Source organism: Bactrocera neohumeralis, chromosome 4, assembly GCF_024586455.1.
Source record: "Bactrocera neohumeralis isolate Rockhampton chromosome 4, APGP_CSIRO_Bneo_wtdbg2-racon-allhic-juicebox.fasta_v2, whole genome shotgun sequence".
In the NCBI taxonomy this organism is placed as follows: domain Eukaryota; kingdom Metazoa; phylum Arthropoda; class Insecta; order Diptera; family Tephritidae; genus Bactrocera; species Bactrocera neohumeralis.
The window spans coordinates 37,903,289-37,919,237 of NC_065921.1; the positions used below are offsets into that span (position 1 = coordinate 37,903,289).

Sequence of the window (15,949 nt, forward strand, 5' to 3'; positions counted from 1 at the left end):
CGAAACACGGTAATTGATCGATATTATTCATAGCGCTTTTGCCTTCAAATTCGGTCACAATCGTGGCTCAATGCGATGATGCATTGTCCTGGTGTAAAATGCATGAATTGTTCTTCCACAATTCCGGCCTTTTTCGACGGATGTTCTCAAGCAAACGCCTCATTACGGACAAATAGTATTCCATTTTGACCGGCTGTCCCTGTGGAATAAATTCACAAAGCATCGTTTTTCACTCCCTTCCGATGATTGTTGCCTTGTTTTCATGTCAAACTCATAAACCCATGTCTCATCGGCGGTTGTAATACCACAAAATCATTCCGACGGACTTGCGAGAGACACGACTCGAGTTCTCTTACCATTTTTGTAACACTTTTCTGACGATTTTCAAGCACGATAATCTTCACTTGTCTTCAACGATCTCTTGATCGTCTTTGAAGACTGTACCACTCGTAGACTTTGTGTTTTTAATAAAACCCAATCAGCCTAAGTATTTTCACACATTTTGAACAATTGCGCACACAAAATTTGGTTAGAAATACAGACCTTGAGAGAAAATCTTTGTTCAATATTTTTATCCATTGTAAAAATCGAAACCCCCTACTGAGGTGTACTCACTTAAGCAGCGGCTGTAAATAAACTGGTTGACATATCGCCCTCATATTTGACATAGTATGTAATTGAGGACAGTCCTACCAACTTAGAAAATTACATTTTTATACTCTCGTAACAAAGTTGCTAAAGGGAGAGTATTATAGTTTTGTTCACATAACGGTTGTTTGTAAGTCCTAATACTAAAAGAGTCAGATATAGGGTTATGTATACCAAAGTGATCAGGGTGACGAGTAGAGTTGAAATCCGGATGTCTGTCTGTCCGTCCGTCCGTCCGTGCAAGCTGTAACTTGAGTAAAAATTGAGATATCATGATGAAACTTGGTACACGTATTTCTTGGCTCCATTCGAAGATGGGCAAAATCAGCCAACTGTCACGCCCTAAAATGGCGAAAACCGAAAAACTATAAAGTGTCATAACTAAGCCATAAATAAAGATATTAAAGTGAAATTTGACACAAAGGATCGCATTAGGGAGGGGCATATTTGGACCCAATTGTTTTGGAAAAGTGGGCGTGGCCCCGCCCCCTACTAAGTTTTTTGTACATATCTCGGAAACTACTATAGCTATGTCAACCAAACTCTACAGAGCCGTTTTTTTAAGGCATTTCCATATACAGTTCAAAAATGGAAGAAATCGGATAATAACCACGCCCACCTCCCATACAAAGGTTATGTTGAAAATCACTAAAAGTGCGTTAACCGACTAACTAAAAACGTCAGAAACACTAAATTTTGCGGAAGAAATGGCAGAAGGAAGCTGCACCCAGGTTTTTTTTAAAAGTTGAAAATGGGCGTGGCGTCGCCCACTTATGGACCAAAAACCATATCTCAGGAACTACTGAACCAATTTCAATGAAATTCGGTGTACAATATTTTCTTAATACCCTGATGACGTGTACGAAATATGGGTGAAATCGGTTCACAACCACGCCTTCTTCCAATATAACGCTATTTTGAATTCCATCTGATGCCTTCTCTGTATAATATATACATTAGGAACCAATGATGATAGCGGAACAAAACTTTACACAAATACGGTATTTGAAAAATATGTAAATGACGGATAATGAAATCTCGATTATCACTTTATCATGCGAGAGTATAAAATGTTCGGTGACACCCGAACTTAGCACTTCCTTACTTGTTTTGAAATATCATTTACCCGGAGAATTTAGTTAAAATTTCCAGGTACTTCTTTGTCGTATATTCTCATCCGGTGGAAAATTATATTTCCCTATCTCTTATGATTTCTGAAAAGTATATATGTAAATAGCTGAAAGCTGAATCTTATGCAACCTATTGTCTAAAACTTATTTATAGATGCAATTTTCATTTATTTTGGTGATGTCTTATACGTATGTATATATCGGCATGGTTCCCGAGTAAATAGACATCTGAACAAGTTCTTCGAAAAGTCAGAATAATATTTTTATGTGTAGCATACTAAAGTTGTTTTGAGCCGTCAAACAACTTCAATTTTAAAAATTTTGTCTAGTGCTATAGAAAATGAAATCAAATTACTCTTCTTTACAAGAGTTTGATATGTCGTGAGCATACTATCCTTCATGCTTGGTGAAACATTCTCATAGTTCAATAGAATTCCGAAAAAAGGCTAAAGTATCAGTCACTACCTGATTTGCTGAGATTGCGTCACTGTAAAATTGAAATGAGAAAGTTATGTCATTCGAAGGGAAACTTAGGAGACTCCAAAATCATATAACATTTCATTTACATTGGCCCTAAAAAATTAAGATAGATATATATCAACCGTTTTACTACAAGATCACGGTAAAAATAGAACGGTTCTATTAGTAGACTTATAGGAGCGAGTCTTTCGCTACCGAGCGCACCCCACTTTATTCACACATTTTGTGAGATATTTTGTTCCAAGCCATCATTAGCCGTTCTGCTATGCATATTTAACTTTTATGGATTATTGCAAAGCAATATCGGATACTTGCATTGTTATGTGCATTATTAGTGAGCGTTATTTGTAGTTGGCTGCTTAAGAGATTTGATATATTGTCGGAACCAAGACGAAACTTTGCGAATGCAGTTTCCTCTCCAACTATTCAATTCCAGTCTATTCTTCTGCATGTTTCATTGTATACTTTGGCATAACTTTGCCGAGACTTTCCACACACACACACGCATACACAGCCACACGTTGTTACACAAATACAGTGAAAGTTGCAAACTTCCCAGGGCATTGTGTCGGCAATTGTCAGTGAGTCAGTTTCGATGAAGGCGGAAGCGGTGCAGAGGAAAAGCGGTTGAAGTAGATAAATTTTCAGCAAGCAACCAAAAAAAAAAACAGACAACAACAAGCGAACAGAAGAGAAGAGTTATGAAAAGAAAAAGGGAACTTTCGAATTTCAAGCAATTTCAAACCAGTGAATGAGTGCGCCGAATAACAAAATTGCGCGCACGCACACACACACGCACTTGCAAAGAGTTATAAGCCCAGCTCAACCTCACCACCGCACGTCCGGACGCCCGCACGCTGCCGCAGCAAGTTATCGGTGAGTTATGAGTTGAGTACAAACTGGCCAAACTGCCAAAGGAGCAGCGTGCACACACACACGCACCCACACAATTGCAAGTGATTGCAGTCATACACTCGCACACCCACGCAAGTGCAGTTACAAAGCGGCATACGCAAATTGCTCAATTTAAATTGCGCTTTTACTTTTTTGCCTTGTGTTGCTGATGGATGCATAACGGCAGTGATTTTTGCAACTTTGCTGCCGCTTTTGCGCATATTTCCGTCCCGAGCGTATGCACTATAGCTACAGCTACAACTCTTTGTGGCATGTATGTGTGTGTGGGTGTAGGGGGAGGTGGAGGTGGAGGTGGAGCGGTTTCTTGCGCTTTGGCGTTGCATTTGAATTTGATGTACTGCCAAGTACAGTGACAGTGCGGGCGTCATTCAATATTCATATGCTACAAATGGCACAGTGTTGCCACATAGTTAACGTTTCATTTGGAAATTTGAGTGGACTGTCGCCCGAAGGCTCTTAATTAATTTCTGAATGTTTTCTAACATTTTGGTTAACATATGTATGTACGCACAGGAATATTGTCAAAGTAATGTTTCAGCTGTGAAATTACAAAGTTTGAGGCAACCCTGCTTTTATTCACACAAATAGCTATAATTTGTAATGTTTTTAGCTTCTAAATAAAAATGATTAGATTGAAATAGAGCAAAATAATTTTTTGTTTTGATGAAATCATACGCAGCGTGTATTTTCTAAGGATCATATAGAGCATGATTAACATAAAAAGGTGTTATATTCAAATTTTCAGTCCAAAAATAATCTTAAACTTTAGAAAAACTTTTTGAAAGAACATGGCAAGTCCTCGAGTCAGTTTATGATCTGAAAAGTTTCTCAAGAACTGATAAGCACTTCAAACTGAGCGATAAATTAAAGGTGAACACCACAAAAAGAAAGTCAAGGCTTACATATCGTCACCTAAAATGCAAAAAACGTATCACCAAAAAAATCAAAATTGTGTTTTTTATTGCTTACGATTCACTACATCATATTTCATATAATAGCATAAAATTTTCAACTCCCGATGTTAGATATAACCAATTTATAACCAATATATAACCAGTTGATAACCAAAACTCAAATTTGGTTTCAATATGGGTTCTATTATATCATATTATGTATTTTAAGTGACGATATATACTCGAAAAGAAAGAAACCTTAACTTCGATTTCATCCAGCTATCATACGCTTCAAAAATAAAATAGATTCCATAAAAGAACTTGATTTTGATAGGTCAGTTTGTATGACAAATAGATGCTATAGTGACGCGATGTTAACAATGTCTTTCGGAGATTGTAACATGGCCTTGTAAATAATCTAATTTCGAGACATCTCCTCAAACGAAAAATGTTCCATTCAAGAACTTGATTTTGATCGTTCAGTTTGTATGACACTATAATATAAGATGTTTTTCCATTTATATTCATGAATAGCACTTAAAAATCATTTTTTATCTTCTTCAGCTCCTCCTTCGATGCCGTCTTTATCTCGTCAAGAGAAGCGTAACGTCGTCCTTTAGGGAACAAGAAAAAGTCACAGGGGCCAGATCTGGGGAATACGGTGGCTGCGGCATCATTAGTGTGTTGTTTTCCTCAAAAAGTCGAAAGCAACGATGTGTGAGCAGGGCGTTATCGTGGTGCAAAAGGCAATTTTTGTTCATCCACAATTTTCTGGCGGATTGCTTCGCGCAAATTGCGCATAACTTGCAGGTAATATTATTGACCGTTCTTCCCCTCAATCGAAGAAAGCTGTCAGCAATCGCGATACTTTTTGAACACATATATCAAAACCAAACCCATTTTTATGATTGAGAAAATCTTCTTGAAGACATTTTTTTCCTGTCAACATGCAAAAATTCAAAAAAATGTGGCAAAGTTCCATCAGCAGCGGATTTGTGCGCAGTAGTGCCCCAAATATGAATACCCTGCATTCGCGCTAGTATTAGTGGCGCAAATATTTACACCAAAAAAGCCGCTGACTTATGTGGTTGTAAGGTCTTGCGGCTTACTGTTGACTACAAAGTTCGTCAGTAGGCGTTTGTGTTCATATTCCTCGAAATCTTTTTCGAGCTTTCGCATAAAGTTTTTTCCTCCACTCATTCATTCGCTAACTCACTTCCTTGCTCGGTCATTCATTCCCAACGGACATTTATGAAAAGTTTACTCTTCTAATTTACTGGAAGAAAAGTGAATAATTCTCCGCATTTTTTTCAGCCACATTTCATTTCATTTCTGCTTAATTTTTCGTTTTAATTTAATTTATGCTTTTTTTGTGTAATTTCCCCTTTACTTTTGTTATTTGTATTTAGTTTGTGTACCACTGACCCTTTCAGTCGCAGTTTACACTCTAGTTGATTCTAATTTGCGTTTTCGAGTAGCGGTGAATGGTTGATGAAGTGTTCCTAAGTGCTTTATGCTCTTGTACTAGGCCGTTTTATTATTCTCTTCCAACCACCTTTACTATGGCAATATAAAAAAGTTAGCGAAAAGTGAAAGTGTTTTGAATTATAGGTCAACACATTTCGCCAAGGCTAATTACGCCATGGCTGCGACTAAGAAAGAAAATATTTATTTAATAATAGTAAAAGTTGGGACCTGTTAAATAAATTTATCTTTAGAAATAAGCCGCTTTTTACTGGACTTCTTTTGGCTTTTAATATAATAGATGATTCCAAATCCCTTTATGGAACTCTTACATATATGCAAAGATCTGGGAATAAAATTAATCTAAGAGCGACGCGACAGATGTTTCTTTGAATTATATGCCTTAATTAAAAAACTTACAGTGTAAAATTTTTATAACGAAAAAGTTCTTTTTTTGGCAAGAACTCTCAGACAACTCTTGTTTCAGACTACCAGACCACTTTAGTGTTTTTCAAGTGGAAATGGCAGAAGTTAAGGGAGAAATACATCTGCTTTCTCCGAAGTGCGGCTTCTTTTAGCGAGGTTTCCCATAGCATAGCTGCTGTACAGACATTGAGTTCGCTAGCAGTACACTCGAATATAGTAACGGAGTGCATCCATATTGAATTTGTCTTGGCCATACTGGAATTTTCGGAAAATATGAAACCAGTGAGCTTGCAAGAAACGTCACTGTTACGCATATTCCATCGCGATGGGAACAAGCAGAGCATACCCGTTTTCTTGCATTCGGGTGGTGTATCTGTAGGCTCGAGGGAGCTTATCAAGCTTAGATCGGTAACCAGCATTTTTAAAAGGTAAAGGTTAGGCGTTCTAACTGGGCACTATCCCAATGGTACTAACACTCTGAGGCCAGAGATTATGGAGAATGCAACTTCCATGAGGAAGATGAGATGAAAACATTCCGACAATTTGTTCTCTACTGTCCGGTATTCTCCAGCCCAAGACTGAAGTAACTCGATTATCATACTTTCCACGAACCCAGCAAATTGGGTGGAATTGATATTAACCACCTTAATAAAATTGAGTATGGAATTATTGGTGGTCTTACGCCAAAACAGTCTATTTACCGAACATAACCTATCGGTTCGAGAGTTTTTGTACCATGAAAGGAACTTCAAAGGTAAGTGGGTTCTAACTTCCAAACAGGCTTTATCAGTCATTAGAGTTTGGCAAAGAGTAGGCTATATGGAGCTCCATACAAAACAATTTGTTCGACTATGGTCTTTAAGTAAAAGTCTAACAATAATATTAATTAATATTATTAGTAATATTAAAACCATTTTTGTTTTCTTGATGTTTTCCACGATCTAACAAGAAACTCAAATAGTAAATCTTACTCGTAAAGTGTCAACTAAACCGAAGTTGAGTTAAGTTTAAACATTTATTTGAATCTTAAACAAAGCTTTTAAACTTCATAACCTATTTCACTAATTGTTGATCATAAAATAATAAGAGAAACTCTTCAGATGCCCGAGATATACAGCGGCCAAGTTGTGAAATGTTATTTGATATACTTTCTGCTTTACTTTTGTTCTCCTTAATATGCAATGTAACAATCTGTTATTACAATAAGCCGTGCAGTAGAGAAAGCTCATTAAAGGAGTGAAAACAAAGACGAGTAAATTAATTCAACATAACAATAATTGGGAGTAACTGATTAGCAAAAAAACTAATAAAAGTAATGACAATTCGATAATAACAGTTCTATCGAATCCAACACGACACTGATTTGTCATGTAGGTTAATGAGCCACGCATAGACCAGTTTTCGTCCTAAGTGATAACAGATGAAGTGCCATTGTTTTGCTGGTGCTTTGTTTATGCCATTTTCTGGTATCTTCTCGAACTGTCAGCCAACTGTCTGCAGGCATGCGCCGTCACTATACTGTGACGAGTGATCATTCCAATCATGTTCCCACAGTACCTTCTATCCAGTACCAGTAGTTACTTTGTGCATATCTGATTTAACGCCTTAGTTTTGCAGTTTGGTACCTTGATAAATCGTTTCATTGCATTTTGATTTTCCTTGCCATACTTCTATCCTGATCGTCGTATGGACAATGTATGTGTTTACCAACGTCGGTCCTGTTTTAGAATTTCAGCCGTGCACCACTCTTCGTGATCTCGTTCACCATCTCATTACCCTCGATGCTATTTTGTTTATGCACACAGTAGAAGTTAAGGTGCTTGTTCCTGATGATATTCTTCATTGCTGCCCTGCTTAACATGACACTTTTGGTTGATAAGTGAAACGAGGTGCTCGTCCACGCAGATGTTAACTCTGAAGTTGCCTGCTGATATATTAGAGGACTGCACCGCGACTTTCTTAATGGCCAGAAAATATCTGCTTGAAATATAATGCAGTGGTCTAGCAACTTAAAAGGCTGTCTTATGCGTAACTCAGCATACTGTATCGCGAACCAATTTCGCTCGCCATTTTGGGACTATACGTATATATTTTTATTGTATTGCGTGTAGCTACCATACTTTTACGTCAATCGTCTCTTTTCATGTTTACTCTGAATCTTCTTTCTCAATTGAAATGTAGGGTAATGTCAAACCCCTAAACCCCCGAGCTTTGCCGAAATATTCTATACGTAAATTTCAGCGAAGAGGTCTAGGTGGCAGGTTTAGTGCCGAACTGTTGTCGAGCTGGTTCTTACAGCTCCCTTTATACACAGAGCAGCGGCCGCTGAACTCTTTATATTGGCTTCCCTTTAATATATTTTGTATGCCTGCGGGTGCTTCGATACGACATAAGTTACCTTTTCACGTTCTATAGAGAATTGTTTCAAAAAGCTTTGTATAAAGTCCAACAACTTTTCGAAAGTGACTTGTATGGAGTGACTTTCAAATAAGTATACACAATAGGATATTGGATATAGGATATACACATACATAAAAGTCGTATATTAGATTGCTTTTATTGTTTTTATGGTCTATGTGGGTTTTTATTTTGGCAACTCATCGGCTTGCTAACAGAATGAGAACCCCCACTCAGTTTTCTAGTTTTTCATTCACATGTCTCAAGACAGCCATTACTGACGCTCCTGTAGTTGTTCGTGTTATCGTTGGTGAGGCGTCTCGCCTTCGAGGTTATTTGATTGCAGTTATTTTTTGGTGTTTTTAATAACTTTTTGCGGCCACACACAACTACAACATGTTATATGGCTGTCTGTCTTAAGTAGATTCGGAGAGGATAAAAGGCGGCTGTAGAAAGACTGCTAGACATTGTTTATTGCTTGCGATAATACAATATTTGTATGAATGAGTGTATGCTTTTTGTCTGCTGTGGCCACGGCGTCATTTCTCATAGAAAGACAATCGAAATAAATACCAAAAATCGCAAATCCCAAACATTTATTTCATTCGTCGTTCGACACATAAATCAAAATGGATCAGCGCCTTCGAAGCGTCGCAACCCATTCGCCGACAGTTGTGGTATTTTGTTGTCCGCCAAGAACAAAGCAATAAACACAACACATGAGAAATTGGCAAGTCATCATTGTGTGTCCTCTTCTCCGCGCTGCTATTGCCCCACAAGGCACTTATGCCAACCGAATACTATCGCCATTTCATGCTTTCACCGTAGCTCACTTGCTTGTATCTCAGTGATGCTTCATATTTCTTCACCAACTCATGCCTACTCGTGCACTAAAAGGCTGTCTTTCCGCTCGTCGCTGCGCTACTCCTCAACTGATAATCATCCATTTGGCCGACTTTTAATGACAGCGCCGAACAGTTTCCTTTACCAGCCGGCTTTGTTGTTGCTTAGTTTTTGTGTTTCACTCGCCACTTTCCGCCTGTAATTTGCGTTCATTGTTTCCCGCTCAAGAGTCGCGAAACTCTTTAACTAGTCACTCGCAGCACTCATCTAAGTGTGGGCACTCGTAACTACTCAGTTTGCTTACTGCGCGCTTTTTGGCGGATTTAATGGATTTTCGGCAAGATTTTGCGCAGAGCGGGTGTGCGGTGCAGGTGGGGAAAGTCGTTGGGAATACCTGCTGACAAAAAGTGGCTTTTACTGTTTCGCTGGCTTACGTTGTGCTCACGTTTTCCTCTTTGCTACTAAGCCTTGTTACAACGTCCTACCCCATTAGCTTTTATGCGGACGCTTTTAGGATAGACGAAGCATTAATAGCTTTTCTACAGCGCTTTTCGCATTGATTGTCCTTTCCAGCGTTTGTCTTGTCATGCTTAGAGCATCTGTATTGCCATTTATATAGATTATTCTTCAATGAATATGTGCATTAGGGTGATTCTAGAATAATATTTAAACAAGAAAACTCTGCAATCGCTACCAAAAATTATTACCTTTGATTTTAGTGTTATCAGTTTTTGTCTATTAAAGTGTCTTTAAAGCTTCCCTAAGATGAAAGCTATAAAAAAGGTGTGTGTATATTTAAGCCTCTATCTAAGTCTGACCTGATATTTATTGCCATCATAACAGTTAGTTTCCTTTCAATTCCATCATAGGGCTGATGATCCTATTAGTTAGTTTTGATATACGTACATATCGTCTCCTAAAATGCAAAGCAACGTATCATCAAAGAAATCAAAATTAAGGTTTCCTAAGTTTTTCCATTATATCGTTTTTCCTTCACCTTAACTTATAAAAATTGCTGTTGTTTTATTTTGCATTTTAGGTGACGATATATAGTTATGCTCTGAGAGTTTATTTGACGAAAAATTCGGTCTAGTTTGATGAAAGTAAGCTTGATCGTGAAAATATTCAACTAAATGTTCAAAGTCTCAACAAAAACCCCTTCGCAATATCTTTTAACCACCTCAAATCGACACCAAATATTAGCAGACTTCGGTTCTCAATTTTTCCGCTCAATATCTCTTGGAAAAACAGCAAAGTTGGCAAGTTGAATTCGTTAAAAATAAAAAGCCGTTATCTCGTTAAAATGGAGTAAGTGCTTTCTTCAATACTTCCAAGTTTTGTTATGTAGATTTTAGACCCCTTTCGCTATTGTTAATGGACCAAAGGACAAGAGGCAGTCAAAAACAAAAATAGTTTTTTTTGTTAATTTTAAATGGAGAAGCGACACAATGTCACATACATCTGACGTCCTTTGCGATTGCTCCGCAAGTGTTGTCAGTCGCCTTGCACAGCTGATATGTATAATGTGTTCGATTCGGTACTCTCTAACGCTTGGCGAATGAATATCAATCAATATCAGTGAGGCATTACAAAATCCTATGGTGATATTAAGAAACATAAAACTTTTAATTCTAAGCACCAACCTAAAGACCATAAATAAAAAAACTGTAAATATATAACGGTATTTGTTTCTCTTGCTATCCACCCGCCAGTCGTTGGCCGACACTCTGCTTATCGTAGCTCAAAGTAATTGCGAAACTATGGTTACTACATAATCTTACATACAATTCATTTTTGTTGTTGATTCCTAGCAAAGATTCCGCAAAATGTTGCAAAAGTTTCGTTGAACACACGCTCATCTTCACAGACAACGGCGAGTACCCGGGCAAAGACAACAACTAAAACAAACAAATGCAAGTACAACTAATAAGAAGAGCAAGCAGCCAAATACAAATGAAAACACAAATAGAAACAACAAACAAAAAACAATAACAAGCAACAACAATAACAACAACGATAACAATAACCGCCATCTTTGTCACCGCTGCTACTTCTCGAGTTTAATTTCGTTTTAAGTCTCCTTTTATTGCATTCTTCTTCCGCTCTTTGTTGTTGATTTCGTTCACCATTTCAGCTGCCGTGCATTGTGGCGCTACCGCTCAGCGTTGTGCTCGGTGGCTGGCTCTATTCGTGCTTTCTTTATTCGCCATTTTATTGCTTACTTTAGTAGTTAGCGAGTGTTGATTAAAATAAAGCGACAAAAGATAAATTATGAAAGTCTATAATATTTATGTATGTATATAACTGAAGAGAACAGTTGTAGCGCGCATTGTTTGTTGTTGTGGATCAGCTGGCTTACTGAGATTACAATTGCTTTCATGAGCTGCCAATAAAAAGGACAGGTGAAAATTAAATTGACTACTTTTATTTTGTTTGAGAAACTGTAATCAATTTTCGTGAGTTACGATCCTCCTGGAAGTATTTTGAGAGAAGACAAATAAAAGAAGAAATTCACTTTCGACAAACGAGTCTTCATAAAAAGAACTTTCCCGCACTTGGGTGTATTCGGCCTAGCACGGTCTACTTCGCAGAATACTATTTTTGTATATATAAGAACCATAAATTATATACTCGTATAACATTTCAATATTCTGTTTTGCTACTCAAGCAAATACTTTTATAACAGATCAATTTTGGATTTTATTATGAAAGATAGCAGTGTGGCTGCAAGCTTTTGGTCCGTAAGATCTATTAGAGTAAGTCTTTTCGAGTATCCTATTCCACATTCATATGAATATATGTACACAACAGTGCTGGTCTGAACAAAAATTATGGGGGAAGCGTTTATGGCGCTAAGTGCTGTGAACTGTACGAAAGCCAGGCTTTAGTACAGGGACCGCTTTTCCGGCTTCCAAACGTCATTAAGGCATATTATTCGCGCATTCGCGACTTGGCTCCCACGTCACTGTTGACAGTCATAACTTCGAAGTCGTAAATAATTTCGTCTATCTTGGAACCAGCATTAATACGAACAACAATGTCAGCCTCGAAATCCAACGCAGAATAACTCTTGCCAACAGATGCTACTTCGGACTGAGTAGGTTGGGAGTAAAGTCATCTATCGACGAATAAAGACCAAATCCTTTTAGGCACTAACCGTCTCCATATTGCATTATGGTGCAGAGGCACGGACGATGTCAACATCGTATGAGTCGACGTTACGAGTTTTCGAGAGAACGGTTCCGCGTAAGATTATGGTCTTTTGCGCATTGGCCTCGGCGAATATCGCAGTCGATGGAACGGTGAGTTGTACGAGATATACGACGACATTGAAATAGTTCAGCGAATTAAAAGACAGCGGCTAGGCTGGCTAGGTCATGTCATCCGAATGGATGAAAACACTTTAATTAAAAAAATAATAACACCTTGCACAATATTGGAGACCTTAATGTGTTTTTATCAGCATACCATAAACTTCTGGAGGTGGTTACAGTCACGGCAACACTCTTACCATTGTTTAGTCTACCATGAATATTGTAGTAATGCTGTAGTCTTCAAAAGAGTCCCGATATTAGGCAGTTATGCGAGGACTTCTTTCAATTGTTGAAATACTTCTCAAATCAGATTCTTGGGATAGCCTTTAGCTCTCTCTGCGATTTCAGTTTTACCGTTAATATAATCGTTGATTAATACCTCGGCGAAGATAACATTCAAACAGAACTGGAAATCCTATGGTTAGAGTATAAAACCATAATGAAAAAACTGAATTCTTTTTATAAATATTTTCGGAACCATTTTCGTTATAAAAACATCTTGTTTTAAAACATTTTTTATTAATTGTAGATATATTTCCATTTCACTCAACGTAAAGGACAGAAATCAATGAACCCATCATAATAAGGGTATGGAAAGATACACATACAAGTATATGTATACACGCTAACCATTTTGGAAATCAAGTGATATTTTATTAGTTTCATATTTCTTACAACCTGATCGGGACAGGAATTCACAGGAATAAGGACTTTCATTGATATTAAAAACGGTTTTGTTTTATTAAAAAAAAACTTTTGTAGCGCTCTTATTGAAAAACCCGCTCTTAAAGTTGAGGCCACTGACTCCGAATTCGGTAGTAAGTTTTAATAATTTCGACTTGTTTCTGGACCGCATATCTTTCCATGAAGACAGGACAAACCTTACTGAAGAGAAATGTCAAAAGAGCCGGGAAAAATATGGCGTCGCTTGCTGTCCCATCGGGAAACTTTTGCAGTGTCCTATTGAAAAGTCCTATACATGATATTAAGTTAACTACGGAATGTATGTCACCATGGAGAGAAATCGTGCTTTTTATTTTACCCGTTTTGAACACTTTTCTGAGAAAAAATTATATAAATGTTATAGATTCTTAGATTGTGGTATAAGGTAGTAGACCCTCTAGTTCAATTACTCCCATAATTTATATGGCAGACTACTTTAAATTTCTGCCTCAATACCAAATTTGGGTTCATTAAACTAATTGAGATTGAGTTATACAATATTATTTACATTTTTCCAATAAGTGGCGTCCTAATTAATATGTATAATAACAGAAAATTTAATAACCGATATTGATACAGGTATATCCAGTTAAGGCCATCTTAAATTTTTCCATTGATAAAATAAAATTCCCATAACCAATTCCACCCTCAATATAATCATGACGGAATCATGTTTTGTACCCATGAATTCTGATTTCAGAATTTCAGGATTCTGTTTTAAGACGATAGAATAACATCAAATTGTTGTTTTCGGAGACGATACTGAACTTGCAATTTTTGTCTATTTCTTCAAAATAACAAGTTTTGTGTTACTCAAAATCCAAAATTCAGAAACGAATTGTCCGACAGCTGTGAAATTTGTACATTTGTATGTACATCTATTAACATTTTGGTCAAACTGAAAACATAAGGATGTAATTCTCAACGAAACGGTGTTTCGACTCGAATTGAAAAATTAAAAATAATCAACAAAAGAATGTAAAATGTTTGAGAAAGTACTTGCGCTGAAAATAATAAAGTTCTGCTTCAATTAAATGTTCATTCCAGCAACAAATATTATTAAAAAAGAATAAATAAATTACCAAAGAAACAAAAGTTTTTCGTTAGAAGCTGAAGGAGCAGCGTAGCATATCGAAAATACCTATTTCTTTCAAACATGCTTCCGTTATAATTAAAGCAAGAACACAGCTTGACACATAATAGATTTCCCGCATACCGTTTGCTCATTAATCTGAAGTGACACAGTTATTTTTAATCCAAATGAAAATGCAAAATTATTTACATATCCCTGAGTAAGCCAACTTGTCAAGTGTCAAATAAACTTGTCCATTGCCGCAGAGCACAGCAAAAAAGCGAAAAAGCATAGAATTCACAACAAAGTGAAGGAAGAGAGAACATGCAAGATTTCGCCCGCTTTTCCGTGACATTCTGGTTTATTTGCCACCACTTGTTCCGGACCATTTCGATTTCAATTTCGCAGCAACGTCAACCCAAAGTTTTCATTTCTGGTTGTTTTTGTTTTCCTTGCTTTTATGCGCTCACTAATAACGGTAAAAATATTTATACAATTCTAAAACGAATCTGTGTAGAACATTTGCATGTCACCGATGGGAAATGGTCAAATGAGTTCTGAAAGTCGCGCGACGGGGCGTATGAGCAACATGCAAAAGTTTCACTTGGAGACCACAACAGCCGGCCTGGCCGGGCTTTGTCTCTACCGACGCATGGACTTTTACATTTTAATACCGACAGCTGTGAACCCATACTGTTGTTTTTGTGTGGGTGGCTTGAGATTAAGCAACCAACAGGCAGCGGTGGCCAAAGTGGAGTGGGAAGCTGACAGCTGTTGTCCTGCAATATTTTTGTTTTTTGTTTGAAGAAAGCATTTGCGAAGCTACTTTATTGTACTCAAATGCTTGGATGTTTTGTTTTTTATATGCTTTGTGGGCGTTATTAATTTCCGTAGCATGTCACCAACTTCCATTTAAGTCGTGTTTTCGGTTGCCCTCATGCACTTTTACACTTTCCACATTTACATACACAGCTGTTTGCGTTGTCTACACCAAGAAGTGATGCCGTCTAACTTTTCACACTTAAATCTTTCACTCGGTATGCTGGATACATGCACCTTTATACACAATCTTTTTATTATGGGAAATGCACAGCTTACTTTTCGTTTCTTTGTTTTTATTTTTCCTTAAATTGACCTCTGAAAATCAATGAATTTCTGTGATTCAACACAATTTTACTGCTTCACTTATTCACTTTTACACTTGTCCAGCTTCCGTTGCTGACGTCTGACGCCGTTGACAGTTGCACGTTCACTGATAACACACAGCATCTTTCACACACAGCTGAACTCGCAGGCAGTCGGTTTGTGCGCCTAAATGCTGGCAATGCTTGGCACTTTTGTGGTAGCAACAGCCGTTTGCCGAATGACCGGTGAATATTTGAGTAGTGTCTCGCAGATTGCGGGCTCTATGCCTTGTGCGTGTGTGTGTGTTTGTCTGTCGGCTGTTTGGTTCTCATGAGATGCAACGCGTGGTTATCGGCGACAGCACGTATACGCAGCAGCCAGCATCACTTCGTTAGAGTCTCGTTAGTTCGGCGGCACTTTCTCAGCTGTGTTTAGTGAGCACTCGAGCTTGGTGCTCGCAGCGTTTTAAATGATTTCCGTATGCTGTGCTTGTAGGGAGCGTATTAGAGCAATTTGGAG

General features: G+C 37.6%; 1 protein-coding gene across 6 annotated transcripts in view; it reads right to left on the minus strand.

Annotated features, from left to right (window-relative positions):
* Positions 1–15,563, minus strand: part of LOC126755326 (uncharacterized) — a 117,405-nt gene extending 101,842 nt beyond the window's left edge. For 2 of the 6 annotated variants that reach the window (XM_050467818.1, XM_050467812.1), the window contains exon 1: positions 15,404–15,563. The gene's annotated coding sequence lies outside the window, so the exon portion shown is untranslated. Of the gene's footprint in view, positions 1–14,969; positions 15,323–15,361 lie in introns of those variants that run through there. The other 4 variants (XM_050467814.1, XM_050467813.1, XM_050467815.1 and 1 more) reach the window with 4 other exon arrangements.
* Between the last annotated feature and the right edge of the window lie 386 nt (positions 15,564–15,949).